The sequence below is a fragment of the Olea europaea genome, unplaced genomic scaffold (genome assembly GCF_002742605.1).
Source record: "Olea europaea var. sylvestris unplaced genomic scaffold, O_europaea_v1 scaffold2551, whole genome shotgun sequence".
Lineage (NCBI taxonomy): Eukaryota > Viridiplantae > Streptophyta > Magnoliopsida > Lamiales > Oleaceae > Olea > Olea europaea.
The window spans coordinates 2,577-14,000 of NW_019243785.1; the positions used below are offsets into that span (position 1 = coordinate 2,577).

The window sequence follows — 11,424 nt, forward strand, 5'->3', positions numbered from 1 at the left end:
ATTTAAGAATTAATTAATGGCAAATAATAAAAGGGACTCCTTGTTGAGTAATTGCCTCAAAAGTCAAAAGTTTGTGGACTTTTATTGCAAATAATAAAAGGTAGTTATTGTATGGAAGACTTCTAATTAAAATTGATAGCAGAATCCTTGCAAAATGTGGTCTCCAATTTACAGTCGATTTTGAAATCTTGCACATGAAGAAATCATTGTTGAGTTAAAGGGCTCTTGTTTGAGTTTAAACTAAACTCTTCTATTTGATTATTGATCCTATAAATAGTGGATTTTCATTATTTTGGGTGTGGTCAGAGAGTTGATCTAAGAAAAAAATATTGTGATCCTAACATTTTGAGACTTTTCGTACAAAGGGTAGAAAAGTAGATTTGGTAAAGTTCAAGTTTTATTTGTAATACTTGGAAATTGGGTTGGTGAGTGAAATTCTATATGATTGCAACAATTTTTTATATAGTGAAAAGTTTTGATGGTCCGTTTAATTTGTGTATTATATTCTTTATTTTTCCTATTTATTAATATTTTTCTGAATAACAAAAGATCATGCGGGTAAATAAAAATAAAGGGAATGGAGTAAAATTTCCAACAAGTGGTATCAGAGCGTCAGGTGGTTTGGAGTATTGGATCAATAGAAAAATATATCGTTGCTGAAATATGACGTGGAGAAATTTGATGGGAGAATCAATTTTGGCTTGTGGCAAGTACAAGTTAGGGATTTATTAATTCACGTTGGACTGTACAAGGCTTTGAAAGGAAAACCAACCAAGAGTTTTGGCAAGGAAGCTGAATCCAGTATAAGGGATGAAGATTGTGAAGAATTGGATTTGAAGGCTGCAAACATGATATGTCTCTAACTAGCTAAAAACGTTCTTGTAAATATTCATGGAATATCTGCTGCAAAGGATCCATGGGAGAAGTTAGAAGAACTATATCAAACGAACAGCCTCGCAAATCGAAAGGCATCTAACTATGAACATATCAAGTCAATCTTGATGTATGGGAAAGAAACTGTGAGTTTCGTAGAAGCAACAAGCAACTTGATCTCAGAAAAAAGGAAATTAGAGGGACAAAATACTCCATCTGACAATGCGACGCTTGTGACTGAAAAGGGGAAGAAGGGCAACTCCATGAAGAAGAAAGTAACTTGTTGGTATTGCGATGAGACTGGCCACATGAAGAGAAATTGTCTAAAAGGTGGAGCAAGGTCGGCTAACTACTTGAGGTCGGACAATGCGTCTCTCTTCGTGGAGGAGGACGCAAATGTGGTGCTGTAAAGTAAAATGGGAACATCCTCATTGCATGTTGCCCGTTGCCATGATAAAGAATGTGTTCTTACTGGCACAGGTCAGCATATCTGCACATAATATTGACTGACATTTGATGCAAGGTCTATAGGTATGTGGTGGTGTTTTGATGTCGATGACTGATGAGCTCTCTCGAAAAGTCAGTGGGAGAGTTGCACCATAATTATCAGAAGGATTGTTTCGACATGTAGTCGATGAAATGCTCTGAGTTCGTGAATAATTCTAAGTGGTTATACTTATATGGTAGAGTATGGGATCGTTAAAATATGTTAAAGGCTTACCTTTTTTTTTTTTCCAAGTATTGTGATTAAAAGTTGTAGAAGAGATGACAAGATTTTGATTCATTTTCGACAAGGTGGAGATTGTTGGATAATTGTCTCAAAAGTAAAAAAATCGGTGGACTTCTATTGCAAATAATAAAATGTATTTATTAGAAGGAAGACTTCTAATTAAAGTTGAGAGAAAAATCCTTGCAAAATGTGGTCGCCAATTTACAGCCGATTTTGGAGTCTAGCATATAAAGGAATCATTGTTGAGTTAAAGGGGGTCTTGTTTGAGTTTAAATTAAACTCTTCTACTTGGTTATTGATCCTATAAATAGTGGATGTATTTCATTATTTTGGGTGGGCGAGAGAGTTGATCTAAGAGAAAAATATTGTGAGCCTAATATCTTGAGACTTTTTGTACAAATAGTAGAAAAGTAGGTGTGGTAAACTTCGAGCTTATTTTTTTCGTTGTAATACTTGAAGATTGGGTTGGTGAGTGGAATTTTATACGATTATAACAATTTTTCATATAGTGAAAAAGTCTTGACTGTTCGTTTAATTTATGCGTTATATTCTTTATTTTTCATATTTACTAATATTTTTCTGAACAACAAAAGTTCATGCGAATAAATAAAAAATAAATGGAATTGGCGTAAAATTCACAACACTCCCTTAATTCTTTCTCTGACCAGATTTGTTAATTCGGGAAATATGCGGTCCGAACCACATTTGCTAAAAAGTATTTGACGAGACTGGATATTAACAACACAGAAGAAAAATAATTTGAGGTCAAATTCCTTTTCATACCAAAAGAATTGATTAGGAATTTTATCAGAATATTAAGTAATAAAAAGAAGATAATAGTAAATAATAGAAGTGGTTTTGTGAATTCTTTTTCTGATCAGAATAGTTAATTCAAAAATCGTGCGGGTGAAGAGAATTTTTTAGGAATAGATATTAATAATGAAGAAGGAGCGATGGCAAATAATAGAAGTGGTTTTGTTTATTCTTTTCATATCAAAATAGATAATTCGAAAATTGTGACATATGAGGAATGTTTGAAAAAGAGAATTTTTTAGGCGTTATAATCCGGACCAAATTTAAAATCACTTTATTGAAAGTGAAATAGCTCTAATATCAACTTGTTGAGTATCGGGCCAAATAATTAATGACGAGAAAATATAAATAATATAAAAATAATGGATCCAAAAGAAAATAAAATTTACGTGGAAACCCAAATTCGGGAAAATCACAAGTAGAAGTGGAGAATTCACTATAATTAATCGTAATGAGTTACAAATGATCTCTTTGGACCAATAAATTCTGAATTCGGGGCTCAAATCATATATGATTAATTTTCTCATTCTAGACTCCGAAATCTTAGCGTGTAACTCAGAAATTTCATGACACAGAGATTTCACTTTATTAAAATATTGATTTATAGTTTATTCTCCTTGAGTAATCGAGAGAAACTCGTTCTCCAGAAACTGCAATCTCAAATCATTTTTCTTTGAGAATAGTGAGACTTAAGTGTCTCCTGCTTCCTTTGGTGTGGTCTCATCTCTTATGTGCTCCAACAATTCTTCCTCAATTGTTGTCTTTTTAACAAATAAAGCCTTACTCGCTTTGACTCTCCAATTTTCCAAAGCTCCGACCTTCTTTGGTGACGTCACATCACTTTCTTCAACTACCTCCCACAAATCTTGACCTTGGATATATGACTTCATGCAAGTTTGTCATGTGGTGGAATTTTGATTAATGAGCTTCTTTACTTCACCTCCTGTTTGTAGGTTGCTTATCGTTACTTGATTTACCTCCTCGTAAATTTTTACACAAACATGTTTGTGAAAATCACACTTGTTTTCAATTTTCATTGCAACTAACAATAATAATAATAATAATAATTTTTCGAACCCTAAGTATTGTCACTTTGTGGAGCTGTCGTGGATCAACCTTCTTGGTGAGGTCGCACATGGGGGTTGCAAGGGGGATGGAGCCTCCTAGACAAATTTTAGTTAAAGACTTTTTAAAAAATTGTATTCTTGTAAAATTCTATGGAGGAATAAGAGTTCTTGTAAAATTAGATTTTATCATAATTTATATTAGAAATAGGGAGCAACACTTGGACTTAATTTATGTACCATCATCAAATAGGAAAAAGAGATGTTAGAGGAGATATGATTGTTATTTTCCCATGTAAATCCTTTTTCATCGTAGTGGAGAGAACGTTGTCTCAAAATGAGGCGAACGTCTATAAATATTGTGTTCTTGTTTGTTTATTTTCTTTCTTTCCTTAAAATTGATTCCTCTTAGTGGGATAGATTTATGGTTTATAATTCTCAACAATATGGTGATAGAGAATGCAATGGTTGATTCAATTTCCATCAAGGGTATTATGTTATCCTTCATGAAGTTCGCAATAGTTACAAACAGCTAAAATTTCAGAATAATATGATTTACTAGGTTACATTATATCTAAATTTATTTAATTTAGATATTTTTACGATAAGATATTTATGTATCAATTTTGAGCAATTTTAAACTATATATACAAAATTTATAAAAATATATATAGTATTTTATCAAAATAATACAATAAAATGACTTTTTACAGCTGCCCACTGTTTTTAATTTTCAAATCCGAGATTAGGAAATTTGTCAAGATTCGAAGATTACATTCAAAATACAATGCCAACTTTTTTTCTTTTCTAACGAAAGTCTAATAATTCTTTTTAAGGTCGATTGTTCACATTGCTTATCCTAGAAAATGTTGGAAGCGTAAAAGGATAAAGAAAGGGAATTATTGGGGTTTGATTGACTCCATTTACGAGTTTATAACAAGAAAACTAGAAAAATCAATGATTAGTTGAGAAAAAAAGTATTATGTGCGTATAATATTATAGTTTTCCAAGGTAGAATAAGGAATTGTCCCCAGTTGAAAAGTTGAATGTTCTTTCTCATACGTTCAGGGATACAAGAAATATTGTAAAGAAAGACCCTAAAAGTGAGTTTCTAAATTGATGATGAACTCTTGTATTTTCAATACTAGAAATATTAAATGATTTTTGCCTCCCAGCATCTTCTTATTTAATATTTGAAAGTTGTTTATAATCATTTTAAATTATAAATAAATATGAATAAGTAAATAGTACTTGAAAGGTCCCAAAAAATATGCTAATAAAATTGATTAATCGATTGTAAACATATTATAAAGCTGGGTAAAATAATAGCTAAGTTAAATACTATAAAAGGGTATACATTTTTTTTTTAAATAAAAACACGATTAAAACTTATGCGTGTTTAGGCTTCTCTTGGACTCAATGTAAGGTCCCAAATCATGTAAATTAAAAAGTAATTACTAGAGGTCAAAATCGTTGAGAGTACATATCCCATTGTTGGGACACTATAAGGATGTTGGAAAATAGATTAAAAGGTGTTTGACACTCATTTTTAAGGAAACATGAATTTTAGAATAGTAGATTAATGGAGAATATGTGGATGAAAAGTTTTAGATTTAGTGTTATATTATTTTAATGAAGAATTTGTAGTTGATAATTAGAGAGGGGAAAATGAATTTTGAGAAAAATGGGAATTGAACGGGGTCTAAGAAAAAAAGGTGATGGCCCCATATAAACATATTAATTCTCTAATTTAAGGCTTGAAAAAAGAAAAAAATAATAAATAATAAAAAGAATGCTTGAACATCGAAGTGAATCATTCATATTTCTTCATTTTCTTCTTTATTTAATCGTTGGTTTGAAGGATTTTTTTTTTTTTTATCAAATTCTGCTGGATTGAAATGATTAATTTTATTCATGTTTGTTAATGAAAACTAAATTACGTAATATTTTTGATTTGTTAAATCGAGAGGTTGCATGTTATAACGAACAATCTTGCTTTTCATGAATTATTTTTAAATTGAAAAAAAAAAAAATTGATTATTCCCACTATTGTCCTATGTTCTTATATATGTATTACTTTATCAAACTATTAATGGATAGAGGAAATTTGATATAGGAATAGGTCAATTAGCAGCCAAGGGAGGTTAATTTTTATATTTTAGTTTTAAAACCAATTTTAAAACCAAAATTTAATGTGCATGTTCTTGTTAGGGTTAATATTAATTAAGGAAAAATCAATAATCAATTTGCGATACTCTACTGACTAATTTATGCTCATTAACAATATTTTCCTCTTGCAAAAGTAAAATAAAATATTAAAAACAGCAAACATTTATTTTCCTGGTTCACTAATAGCACATTTTCGTTGTTCCTGGGTCACTAATAGCCAAAGAAAAATACAATCCTTCAAATATAAACCAAATGACTTCATAATATTATGATTAATACAAACTATAATTGCACATTATTCACTATAATAAACTAAACCAGATTTATAGTACCGTCAGAGAATAAAAAGTAAGACGAGAAAAGCCCTTCTGGTTCAATCCGTAAATTTTCTTGGGTTTCTGCAACTGCATCTGATGAATTGGAACTATCTTTTGAAAGGTAGTAGTAAGGACTCAAAATATAAGGATTTGGGCTTAGTAATTCATCATAATTCAGTTCCCGTAACGACTCAATATAATTGGTTTGACTTGGTTCAGTCCACAGAGTTCCTTCCACTGAATCCCAACAAGCCGTATCATGTGCTGCACAATTCTTATTATTGAGGAATGGAACCGAATTTTCCAGTTCTGGGAGACTTGAGGATTGGGCCACAACAACGTCCTTTGAGGCGGATTCTTCCTGTAATATTTCAGACAATGAGGAAGTTCTTGTAACATTTCTTTTGAAGCGTTTCTCTACATGTGCATGCCAGAAGTTTTTTATCCCGTTGTCTGTTCTTCCAGGCAACTTTTCTGCAATGGCTGACCACCTTTATTTTACAAATAAGAGCAGTGTTAGAGGAATAAATAAACCCTTGCAAACTAGATTTATCCCAAAAAATTGTAAATGCATATAAAAATTAAGCAATGCAATCACAATATCTTGATTAGCTTAGGGAAATACAGCCAAATTTAATAAATAAACATGCCTGGACTAACCACTTAAGATAGTATCTTTTTAGATCAAGAGGTAACAACACATACACAATACTTTCCAGTAACTTCGTGTGAAAGTGTGAGAGCTAAGTTCGATTAACAAATAGGATTAATCTAACATATGTTTTTCTTAGACGAGTTGGTTAACATAGAAAGCTTGCATTTATGTGATACATTTCAATTGAGGATTATTACGTACTTGTTTCCAAGTTTGGCATGTAGTTCCATGATAAGATCAACTTCCTCTTTACTGTAGTTCCCTCTTTTCACTCCAGGCTTCAGGTAATTTACCCACCGCAGTCTGCAACTCTTACCACTTCTTGTTAAACCTGGAAGGTATGCAATATGATTAAAATAAATTATATCCCTCTTACACTGATTAAAGCTTTAAAGTTCCCAAGCCTTAAAGAAAGGATAGAAAATATCATATATAGATGTATAAATCAGCTACAAATAAGGTAGAAATAAAGTAAATACAGCATATATTTGAGAAAGTGGTTGCTAGAAATTAGGGTTTATCTTCTCTTAACTGGGGTTTAAATTTTCAAAATTGTAATAGCAAAAGAATTTCATGATGAAAATATTGTTTATACAGTTTGCAATTTATCAGCTTCTTTATTTTTTTATAAATTAAACCATGGAGAATGGCTGTTCTTACCTGCATAACTAGGTAGCAATCTCCAATTCGACTATTCGAGTTCCCGTAGCTCTGAATATGTTCTCTTAACTTTTTATCTTCTTCTTCACTCCACGCACCTTTCTTCAATCCATTACTGTCAACATAACAGGGCTTCACCATGTTCTTGCACACCCTTTTTTCTCCTTTTTACTGCTCTATCTCTCTGTTCACGTTCAAAAGGAGTACACTATATATATATATAAGCTCAAAGAAACAAATTACTAAGAATTTTCCACAGAATTGATTTCCACTGTCAACGTACGAAAAAACTAAGAAATGATGTGTGGAAGATAAATAATTGAAGAAAGAGAAGCAACAAGGAGACTTCTTTGTATAGTAATTTAACCTAATGGAAATATTTTTAATTATAAAAAGCTTTTCTTAAATATTTTAAGTTTAAAAGCATTTCTACCATATTTGAAGCCGCCATGAATTTGTTTTTCGTGCTTAAAATAGCAAAAAGTAGATTTTAGTTTAATTGCTTCTAAATACATTCTGGATTTAAGGATTTACGATGGGAATGTTCATAAATTATTGTGTATAGATTTTTCATCAATAATCGAATTTTTATTTAAGTCCTCATGTACTGTTATTTTGAAACATGATTAGGAATAACACAATCATATCCTCTTTTTCTAGCTTCATCTAGGAGTAAGCTTAATTGCACATTTAAATTAAAAAGTAACATGATTACAAGGTTTACATACATACATACATACAAATTCACGTTATATATCTATTATAATATAAATATTACATTACATTTTCTTATATATGTTTCTACAAAATTTCATGTCCTAATTATGAGACAACAATTTTCCGTGTTGCACATATTGTGTCGTATGTTTTGTTCCTCGTGTAGGTTTAGAAAATGTTTTTTCACTGATAACGATGCTGATGTGTACAATTAAGCGTTGAGTTTGCTCAAACCTTTGTCCAATTCTTCTTTCTTTTTTCCCCGAAAATTCTCACACGGCCTTCTGGGAATATCGGTTTCCACTGAAACTGAATTTTTCAAATAAAAAATGACTCTGACTTGGTAAAAGCTCCACCATGTTCCTGGAGAATGACACCTTTGATTTCCTATTTTAATCACGTGCGTCTAATCTACTAACAACAATGAATGACAGGAATTTAGTCAAATGCTGACAGGGATTGTACCGCGTAAAGTTTGACTAATTTGACTGCTTTATTGTTCCGGGAACCTAGTCAGGTTAATGACTGATTAAAATATAAACTGAAGCTTTTCGATTCTTATTATAATTTATTGTGTCCCTTCATTTCTTATAGTGGGGCTGTTAATATATTATCACATGCCGCAATTCACTGAATTTTGAACCATATTGATTGACATTCAAATTATAAGTCACTTTAAGGTTCTTAACCACCATTTATTAGACATTAATGATTAGCAAATTGTACTTCACATAGAAAATGTCCAAAATAATGTTGTACGCAGTGGACTGAATTATAAGAATAAACCGTACTTACCAAATGATATTGTTGTCAAGTTTTATATAATTTGAATGAAGAGCGCGGGTTCAAATGTGTACAATTGCACTATAACCACTAAAATTAATATATATAAATTTGTTAACTTTAATGTCACAAATCAATAAGTGCCATAGTGGTCAACCCTTTAATAATTCTAACAAGAGTACCAAGTTCGAATCCCCTCCTCCTTACTCCACTAATTTGCCATTTTTTTGGGTAAAAATTGTAGAAGTGAAAAAAATCAAAAATTATACAGTAAAAAGGTTGTAATAGGAATTGAACCCACGACTTGCAAAACACAAAAGCCGGCTCTACCCAACTTGGCTAGAAGCAATGTTTGATTTGATAATGAATAATCAGAAATATAATCTAAAGTATTTGTTGTCAACCAAAAAAAATGGCTGCTGACGGATCCAGCACACGTGGCCATCGGTGCTCGTCAGGTGCTGGATCCGCCACTGACTCTATTTGAATATCTTGTTGAATATGAAGTTTGATTACTTTATTAATGATTTAAAAATTTGCCAAACAAAATCTATTAAAATGATGGAAGTAACTGAAGAGTTTAAACTCCAAAAGAAAATAATTTATTGATAAAATACAATTTTACACTCTTTTGGACATACTTTGATTATATGGAGACACTCCTTACTAACACACTGCACTACCTCACTATGCATGTCTTTTTCTACTTATTCTATGACACAACGCGTCTCAAATCACTCTAGTGGACCCGAAACTTGATGTACGCCGATGATAAATACTGACTAAATGTCAAATCTATCACTAAGGCTGACTATGAATTACTTTAAAAAAAATACAACAAAATCAAATGCTTATATAAAATATAATGCAATGGGCCCAAAATTACATCGTGTTTTATCAAATTGACTCATCAACATGTCATGTAACTCTAACTTTGAAATCACCATGCTCCTCAAGTTATCAAGGGCCAATATTACCAGTGAGAATAATTTTAGGAAAATATGAGTTGACAGTTCAGTGAGTAGATGAGTTCGAAAATAATTATATTTTTTCAGTTTTACATTTCTATTGAAAATTGAGTTCATACCACTTAATAATTCACAAGATAACATCATGTAATTATAACCAAAAGTAAAATATTCACGTAAGATCGTAAAATATCATCTCAAAATCGTGATATAACATCAGCTGATAACCATACTATAATCTCATCACATCAAACGTGCTGAAAAATCCACAAAAAATGTATCATGTGACTGAAATATATATAATCCGCCTCTCGGGCTAAGAACTTTCGTCACAGGCCTTTGGCCCCTCCGTGAACGAAAGTCGATCTCAAAGACCTCTTAAAATCAATTCTAGAATACGGTCATGGCCCCTCAATGAACTATATGTATACTGTCGAGACCCCTTCATCCTCGGTCCATGACCCCTAAGTGTAGTATAGAACACGACCAAGGCCCCTCAGTAAATTAGAAGAAATATATAATCACGAGTACTTTTCTGGTCGATCTCAAAATCATATCTCATATTCCAATTCATAATGTAACCTATACAATATTTGATATCCCACATGTATCATAATAAAAGATATTTCCATAAAAATCATGTAATTCGAACATATAATTGCATATAATTGCACATACTTTAACAATAAATTTAATTTATAAATACTTTAAAAATATTTATATTTTTCCACTCACAGTACTATGTTAGCAAAATCAACCCGGTTGGTAAGCTGTTCTGATGTCAGTATCGTTGCCTGAAATACGATATAATTTTAAAATAAACAATTAATTATTTTAAATAATTTTAATAATTAAATAGGCGATACCCAAACTTAATCATTTCACGTTTAAGCGATTTCTATAGTCTCTTTAATAACTAAAATTAGTTTTTCTTTCACTTTACTCAGTTTCATAGTTTATTATACTAATCCCTTCAATAAAATTGAATTTAGTTTAACAATCTAACAACTATAAAATCAAACATAACTTAACAATAAGTAACTTTTTACTTACCTTTTAAAATTGAGGAATTCAAATCTAATAATGTAGACCACTTATTTTCTAATAGCATAGGTGAACTTTTCTATTTTTTTCTTCCCCTTCTCCTTTTTTTTCCTTCTTTTTCCTTTCTTTTCCCTCTCTTTTTCTCTTTCTCGTTTCTTCTCTGTTTTGTTTCATTTGTATGTGTGTTATGTGTGTAATTGGATATGTTTTTAACTTGGGTGGATTGATATAAATCAATCCACCGCCTCATTTTTTATTTTTATTTTTTGTTTTTAGTTCCTTTTTTTTTTCTTTTTTAATATTAAGGTATTACATTCTATTTGCTCTCACTCTTTTCACCATGTACCATCCCCTATTTATAGAGGTAAGTTGCTGGTGACAATTCTTCTACAAAAAAGTTGATGATGCTAGATAATTTCATTAATTGATTATAACTCACTTTCCTAGAGAAATCTGGAATGGTGATGGGCAATATCTTCAAAGTATTCTCTAGATTTTTTTTTTTTTTTGGTTGAGAATGGATAATAAAGATGGTAAATCCTAGATAGATCTAGAAAATTCATGCCAAAGTCAGTGATGATTTCTTCGGTATCAAGAATTCAGACTTTTTTTTTCTTCTTCTTGGTAATCA

General features: G+C 31.1%; 1 pseudogene; it reads right to left on the reverse strand.

The window, feature by feature from the left end:
- Window positions 1-5,829: 5,829 nt before the first annotated feature.
- LOC111382694 lies at window positions 5,830-7,501 on the reverse strand (annotated as a pseudogene).
- Between the last annotated feature and the right edge of the window lie 3,923 nt (window positions 7,502-11,424).